The 7,964-nt window shown below is 41.8% G+C and overlaps 1 long non-coding RNA gene across 1 annotated transcript in view; it reads right to left on the bottom strand.

Moving 5' to 3' along the window:
- Positions 1-728: 728 nt before the first annotated feature.
- The window catches only part of LOC122551718 (uncharacterized), a 129,413-nt gene continuing 122,177 nt past the window's right edge, over positions 729-7,964 (bottom strand). Inside the window, exons 5-6 of the long non-coding RNA XR_015757898.1 lie at positions 4,433-4,595; positions 729-815 (exon numbers count right to left, since the gene is read on the bottom strand). This is a non-coding gene — a long non-coding RNA (uncharacterized LOC122551718). The remainder of the gene's footprint in view (positions 816-4,432; positions 4,596-7,964) is intronic.

Here is a 7,964-nt window from a genome sequence, read left to right as displayed (position 1 = left end):
TGCAGATTTCTCCAGCTTCCTCATTTCCCCTCCCCCCACCTTATCTCAGTCCCAACCCTCGGACTCAGCACCACCTTCTTTACCTGCAATCTTCTTCCCGACCTCTCCACCCCCACCCCCTCTCCGGCCTATCACCCTCACCTTAACTTCCTTCCACCTATTGCATTCTCAACGCCCCTCCCCCAAGTCCCTCCTCCCTACCTTTTATCTTAGCCTGCTTGGCACACCCTCCTCATTCCTGTAGAAGGGCTTATGCCCGAAATGTCGATTCTCCTGCTCCTTGGATGCTGCCTGACCTGCTGCGCTTTTCTAGCAACACATTTTTCGGCTCTTATCTCCAGCATCTGCAGACCTCACTTTCTGCTAGCATCTGGAGAGAGAAAGACAGAATTAATGTTTGAAGTCCAATGTGACACTTCTTCAGAAATATATTGGAAGCAGCTCAGAGAATGTTTACCAGTCCTGAAAAAAGAGTCGTACCGGATTTGAAAAGTTAATTCTGCTTTCTCTCTACAGATGCTGCCAGGCCTGCTGAGGTTTTCCAGCACTTCCTATTTTTACCCGGAATAGTTCTGTTGACTTATGAGGAAAGGTTGGACAGTCTAGGCTCATATCCACTGGAATTTAGAAGATTAAGAGGCAAATTGATTGTAATGTATAAGATCTTAACAGTCTTGACAGAGTGGATGTGGAGACGGAGTTTTCTTTTACCTGAGGATCTAGAATTGCTGGTCACTGTTACAAATTAAGGGATCACCCAGTAGCAAAGAGAATGTGTTTCTCACAGAGTGTTGTACATCTTAGGAAGTCTGTTCCTGAAAAGAAAGTAGAATGCGAGTCATTGAATGTTTTTCAGGCACAGATAGACAAATTCTTGGTAAGTAAGTGGCAAATGGTTATCAGAATTAAGTGAGAGGAAGCATGCGACTTCCTCTGTTGAGAGGATGGCAACTGTTATGGTGGGCCTGCTCTGGCAGATTGCTCAGAGGCTGCTGGATATGCACACAGACCTTCACTCTGTCGTGCTAGGCTTGGGCGCACTGCAGCAATGGCTGAGTTAGAGCAAGACCTTAATATCTCTCCCTATATACTTTCTTCTGAAGGAATCAGAGAGCTATCATTCTGCACTGACAAGAAACGAGGAGCACCAGCACGAGAACCTTCGGAAACTCCTTCCAGGTCATTCCCTTCCATTTGGCATCCCTGCCAGTGAGTTCATCACCTCCAGCAGGTCAGGTCCAGGAGGATCCCAACAGGCCTAGGAACACCAGACAGCCACCAGAAACATTTATCTCACATCTCCAGGGTGGGGCTGCCTCCACATCAACTGTGAGTGTCAGCCTGATCCCAGGAATTGTGATTGCAGAAGAACAATTTTTAAAATTATAAGGTACAGTGATGACAGATGTTTTATCACTGTATAGATGAAGCTCACTTGTAAATATAGGTTTAATTTTATTTTATTCATGTACATGGTAATTTCATTGTGCAGCAACTTATTGTAATGACTGTGGGCACTGCACCTCATTCCTGAACAATTTTGGATGATATTGACCTATGGATAGAGTTTTTATTGTGTCACATCATCAGTACTCTCGCGGCATCACTAAGTATTTTAACAGACAGTGATAATGTACAATTAATCTTTGGGAAATATTTGTAATGATGTGGCTTTGGAACATATCTGGTGATCCATGAGGTAGTGTTCATTTGATTCGTGTCCATCTGAGCATGGTGTCTGAACAACTTGTGCATCCAAGTAGTTACACGTTTTCTTAGTATCAACATGTCCAAGGGACTGCACCCCCATACCATCATTTGGAGATTTTGTCAATGACACACAAGGGTGTCCTTGCTAGTTTAAGATTCATGTGGCTTTCAATGTTGCATTCATAATTACATACTTACCACATAAAACATAGAACAGGACATCACCGGGACAGGCCTGGGAAAAGGATTTTGACTGTTTACCCTATCCATGTCTCATAATTTTATATACTTTTATCAGGTCACCCTTCAGCTGCTGCTATTCCATCAAAAGCTATCCAAGTTTGTGCGGCCTCTCCTTATAGCTACACACTCAGATCCAGGCAACATTCTGGTTCAGGCTCCAAAGCCTCCATATCTTTCCTTTCGTGTGATGACCAGAACCGCACACAGTTCTCCCAATGTGACCTGATTAAAGTTTTATATAACTGCAACATGACTTGCCAACATTTATGCTCAATGCCCTGACCAATGAAAGGAAGCATGCCATACATCTTCTTTACCACCTTTATCCACTTGTGTCGTCACTTTCAGGGAACTATGGACTTAGACCCTAAGATCCCCCTGTATATCAATGTTCCGAGGAGTCATGACATTTACTGTACACTTTCATTTTGCATTTTACCTCCCAAAATGTATCACCTTACATTTGTCCTGATTAAACTCCATCTGCCCAGTTCTTCACCAACTTTCTAACTGATCTATCTCCTGCTGTATCCTTTCCTAGAAAGAGCTGCTGACCTTTTTAGACAACTGATGTTAGATTTCTGTGCAGTCATAATGGACACTGATCTTAATAGAAGTGGTGATATATGCGACTTACCACATCCTGCAGCATCCTCAGCTGCCCCTGGAACTGCCAGTCTAATATTTGCAGGTAGTTGCAGTATCTGCAGTTTACAGCGTGTGGCACAATGCTCACCATTGCACTGGAGACCAGCTGCCAGCTTCCATCACTGCTAGCTGCTCTGCTGCCACTCAGTGATGCTGTTCTGCCTGTCACTCTCACTGTTCTGCCTGTCACTCTCACTGTTCCCTCCACTACCCCGTACCCTCAGAAGCCCACAAGATGCCACAACAAACAGAACCAACCCACAGCACTCAACAGCCAAGGAGAAAGGCCCTTCCCTCCCTCCCTCCTATGTTCCAGCAGCTTTGCATTCTTTTTCTCCCTTCCCTGGACTCTCTCCTCCAGCCAGTCTCTGTGCCCCAGTCTCCCGCCAGCCCTTGGCCAACCTCCCACTCCTGTGCCTCCACCTGATCTCAATCATTCTATTGTTGAACAACCTGTCTCTTGGGCAACAAGACACTGGCTCTTCATTCCAATTCCAACAAGCACACCACTTGGCCTGGTGCACACCACTTACTTCAAACTGGGAGTATGAAGGCATGAATTTCTCACAAATAAATAACTCACCCGGGAAGAGGAACTTAATTCTGACAAGATTGCTTCTTTATAAGCATGTATGATATACCAATAGATCATAAGCTCTTTCAGATGCTCACTATCGAGAGATTTGACTTGCCTTCAAAGATCCCTAACCTTGATAATTTAGTTTGGAGAAGCTGATTTTTCACCTCCTGCTCAGTTACTTTCCCTGGCTTCCGATTACCAGGAACAGCATAAGGTTCTACCCGCAGATATGAATTTTGTGCAGAGTGGGATGGGTGATAGACATAAAGGGGAGGCTATCACTGCTTATAGTTTAAACAGTAAGTCCCCTACAGAAAGAAAATTGTGTTTAATCAAGTATGTTTTTTTGTTCATCATTACAATAAAGATCTTAAAACACAAAATCTTGCTGTGTAACTGACCACCCAGCACCTTGACGTTCAAATCTTGGTTGACACATTGTTAGTCCCTAGGGATGTCTCAACATGGGATAATCTCACTCAAAGATGTTACTGAAGGGTTGTTCCTGGAGTGTTACTGCATGCTTTTTGGAGGTCCAGGCATATCATGGAGCTAGAATTTTAAGGGAGGAGTGGAGTACTCTTTCCAACACAAATATCATTCAGCAGCTAATGGATCTAAAAGGAGTTTGCCCCATACCCACAACAGGTACAGACTGAACATGCAGAGGGTGAAACCTTCACTTCTTAGTGCGGGGAGGTCTTGCTCTCAAGTACTACCAGCCAATCTTATTGACTGGCAGCTCTTGCAGTGTCCCGGAGCACAGTTTGAGATGGAGAGAAGTCAGCAAGCCTAGGGATGGGAATGATGTAGAGGGGTGCAGGAGTTGAGGTGGGTTTGTTTTGGGGGGCAGTTTGGATGGAGCAAAGCATGTGCAGGGGTGGGGATAGCATTCGGCAGGTTGTTCCTGATGCACAGAAGGCAATCTCCACTCTCCAATAACGTGCTGCTCTTTCTTCCTGCATTTTAATAACTTGCATTTAAAGAACAGCCTAGCCACAGCAACTGTATTATGAAATGGGCAGCATAACATTTCAGTCAATTGTCTCGATGATGAGATCAGTAACCTTTAATGATTCATTTTAAAATGGTTGGCAGTCTTCTGATATCAATGTCCACCTTCCCATTATTATAGTGGAAGCTGGGAGGTTGGCAGGAAGCTGGTGGTGGTTTCCATGCCTGACAAAAACACACCAGGCAGGTGCCCATAAGCACCAGGCCACGGTGCAGTGGTTTTCACAATTCACTTACGTTAGCCAAATCCCCAGATACGAGGTTCCATCAAGCTGAATCTTCCCATTCTGCATCCTTGTTGACTGCTGTTTTCTTATCCTTAAATGTACTTCCATTTCAAACATTTTTAGGGCCATTAAAAATCATTCCTCAATGTTGATTTTTCTTTTGCAATGTCAGCCTGTAAGTAATGAATCTCCTATTGTTATTCTGTGGATATTAGATCATTTTATGAGGCAAATTACCTGCTTACTACAAAAACATCTGACTAAGTCAATTACATAAAATGTGTACAATACATTTCGAGATTTTGTCTGATGTAGTATATGATTAAATTATTTATGTTATGGCACCAAACTGAGCATTATAATTGTAGTGTTAAACATCTAGTACACTACACTTTCAAACATAGTTTTGTTAACATGTTAGATTGTCACATTTACGAAATTACTTCATTTCTGCATTAGCATTTCATTTAATTCTGCACTTGGCAGATTGATTTAAACTCCCTGGCACTCTTTAGTATTTGCCTCATCATTTTTTGATGAGCTGTTTTAGAGGCTCTCTATTTAATCATGTCTTTACTCTTGTCATCTGAACCTGACACATCAGGGGAACAAACAACTGAGAGAAAGCCAGCGTGCAATGTGAAGCTGTCTAACATGTGAGTTTTTCTTTGCTTTCAAATTGAATCAGAGCTGACAACTTACAAAAATCTAAACAGAGATTTCAACATTAGAGACAGAATGTTAACTGTAGAAAGCCAATTACACCTTGCATATGTTGAAGTCATGGATGAGTTATTAGTATGTCTATTTGGCTCAAAACTTAAATGGCATGACACACATTTAGCTATCAAGTTTGTATTCATTCCATGGATTGCTACAACCAAGGTTGGAGGAGTGCCCTGTTATTCTCTGTTGCCAGTACTCTTAACGAACATATATTTTACTGTTTTAGCCAGTTACTAATGTGGCTAATGTTATTCTTTACCAATATTAGTTTCAGAATGCAAAAAAAGCTCAGATTTTTTTTAAAAAGCAATAAAATTATTTGTCTGTTATAGAAACAGGATTTACTCAACCAAATACAAAGATGATTAGTACACAGTTTAACAGGAGAAGTATTGATATAAAAATTCTAAAAAAGGAGCTTAGCAGACACATGTGCACATACATAAAACTAGCTAAAGATAAATAAGGGAATTTTCTGGGGAGTGATGAACTTGTTTAAACAAATATTTTGGCCAAATAATTGTACCTGCTTGTGTTCTAAGTATACCAAATAGCTTTCATTCTGGCATCCATAAAGATGGGTGTCACCAGACCCATGTGGTTATCACTGGGATTTTTTCAGAAGCAGTCCATCTATGGGTCATTAAGAGGCGGTCTTCCGGGAACAATTCAGCAGAATTGTATCACCAGCCTATTCAGTCTCTCCCTATTGCTCAAACCCTCCAACCCTGGCAACATCCTTGTAAATCTTTTCTGAACCTTTTCCAGTTCTATAGCAGGGAGACCAGAATTCAGAAATCTGAGAAGGGGCATCTTTTTAAATCTTAAGTCTGGAATTTTTCATTTTTCTTCAATAATGTTAATCTCCCAGCTTCAGGTTAAACAATTTGCATTATCAGGCCTTAAATATCATGTTTCCTTTGTTCTGAAGCTACTGCTGGAAATGAGCATTGTCATCACTGTAATTTAAGTTCAGTCTTTTGCACTCAACTGCCTTTGAATTAAAGCATTAGAATCAGTAATGGTGCTTACAGAAGTCATATGGTATAAGGTATGTAAAAACACTGTTAGCACACACATCGATGCTTCTATTTTCAGTGCCTTTTTAAACTAAGTAGTCAGATACATATGTTTAAGTGTTTATGAACATTTTCAGCCACAATGTTAATGTTTAAAGGGAATATGCTCTTTGCTGAAATGGAAACAAGATTTGCTGGAGAAACTCAGCACGTTTGGCAGCATCTAGAGAGAGAAAGTAAAGGGAATATTTTAGTGACCCTTCTTCAGTACATTGCTGAGCTTCTTAGTCATGGCTCCAAAAAGTAACATGTTGATCAACAAAAATAAATGGTTTCAGGATAGAGGAAACTCAGGCTGCTTCTTAAGAACATTTTTGACATTTTAAAAGATTAACCTTCAATGTACAGTCATCGATTTGAAATAATCTGTTTCTCTCTCCACAGATGCTGCCTGTGCCAGTTTTCCTGATTCAGATTTCCTGTTCCCGCAGTATTTCATGCTGAATCTGGGAATAAGGGGACGCAAGTAAACACAGATACATTTGCAGTTGGCTGTCTTGATGACAGATACAAACATATGAACTATGAGCTGCAGTAGTCATTCAGTCCCTTGAGCCTCATAGCTGATCTGTTCATGTTTAAAATTCCTCATTCCAATCTTCCCCAGTAACCTTGTGGCTACAAGAGCAGGTCAGAGGCTAGAAATACAGCAATGACTAACTCACCTCTTTATTCCCCAAAGTCTGTCCACAATCTACAAGGCACAAGACAGCAGTGTGATGGAATATTCCCCAATTCCCTGGATGGGGTCAGCTCCAACAACACTCAAGAAGCTTGACATCATCCAGGACAAAGATGCCCACTTGACTGGCACCACATCCACAAATATTGGCTCTCTCCATCACCAATGCTCAGTAGTAGCACTGAGACACACTGCAAAAATTCACCAAAGTTCATTAGAAAGCACCTTCCAAACTCATGACCACTTCCATCTAGGTCAGGGCATCATTTACATGAGAACACCAACAACTGCAATGTCCCCTCCCAGCCACTCACCATTCTGACTTGGAAATATATCACCAATCCTTCAGTGCCGCTGAGTCAAAATCCTGGAATTCTTTCCCTCATGACATTGTAGGTCAACCTATAGCACGTGGACTGCAGCGGTTCAAGAAGACAGCTGACCGCCACCTTCTCAAGGAAAATTAATGATGGGCAATAAATGCTGGTCTCGTCAAAGATCCCCACATCCTGTGAATCAATAAAACAAAAGAAAGAAAGAAAAACCAGAAGATAATGAGAATCCAGAGAAAGTATATTCTTGTCAGGGTGAAAGGGAAGGCTGGTAGGTATAGGGAATGCTGGATGACTAAAGAAATTAAGGGTTTGGTTAAGAAAAAGAAGGAAGCACATGTCAGGTATAGACAGGATAGATTGAGTGAATCCTTAGAAGAGTATAAAGGCAGTAGGAGTATACTTACGAGGGAAATCAGGAGGGCCAAAAGGGGACATGAGATAACTTTGGCGAGTAGAATTAAGAAGAATCTAAAGGGTTTTTACAAATACATTAAGGACAAAAGGGTAACTAGGGAGAGAATAGGGCCCCTCAAAGATCAGCAAGGCAGCCTTTGTGTGGAGCCGCAGAAAATGGGGGAGATGCTAAACGAGTATTTTGCCTCAGTCTGGGTACAAATAACTTGAACCGTGCAGAACAGATCCACACTGTCAGCACATAAAACCATTAGATGAAGGAGCAGGATTAGATCAGTCAGCCCATCGAGTCTGCACCAGCATTCA

This window comes from Chiloscyllium plagiosum, unplaced genomic scaffold, assembly GCF_037043375.1.
Source record: "Chiloscyllium plagiosum isolate Xiang-an unplaced genomic scaffold, Cpla_swu_hap1 HiC_scaffold_1, whole genome shotgun sequence".
NCBI classification, from domain to species: domain Eukaryota; kingdom Metazoa; phylum Chordata; class Chondrichthyes; order Orectolobiformes; family Hemiscylliidae; genus Chiloscyllium; species Chiloscyllium plagiosum.
Note: the sequence above shows the minus strand (reverse complement) of the source record. Positions and strands in the feature narration are given on the sequence as shown.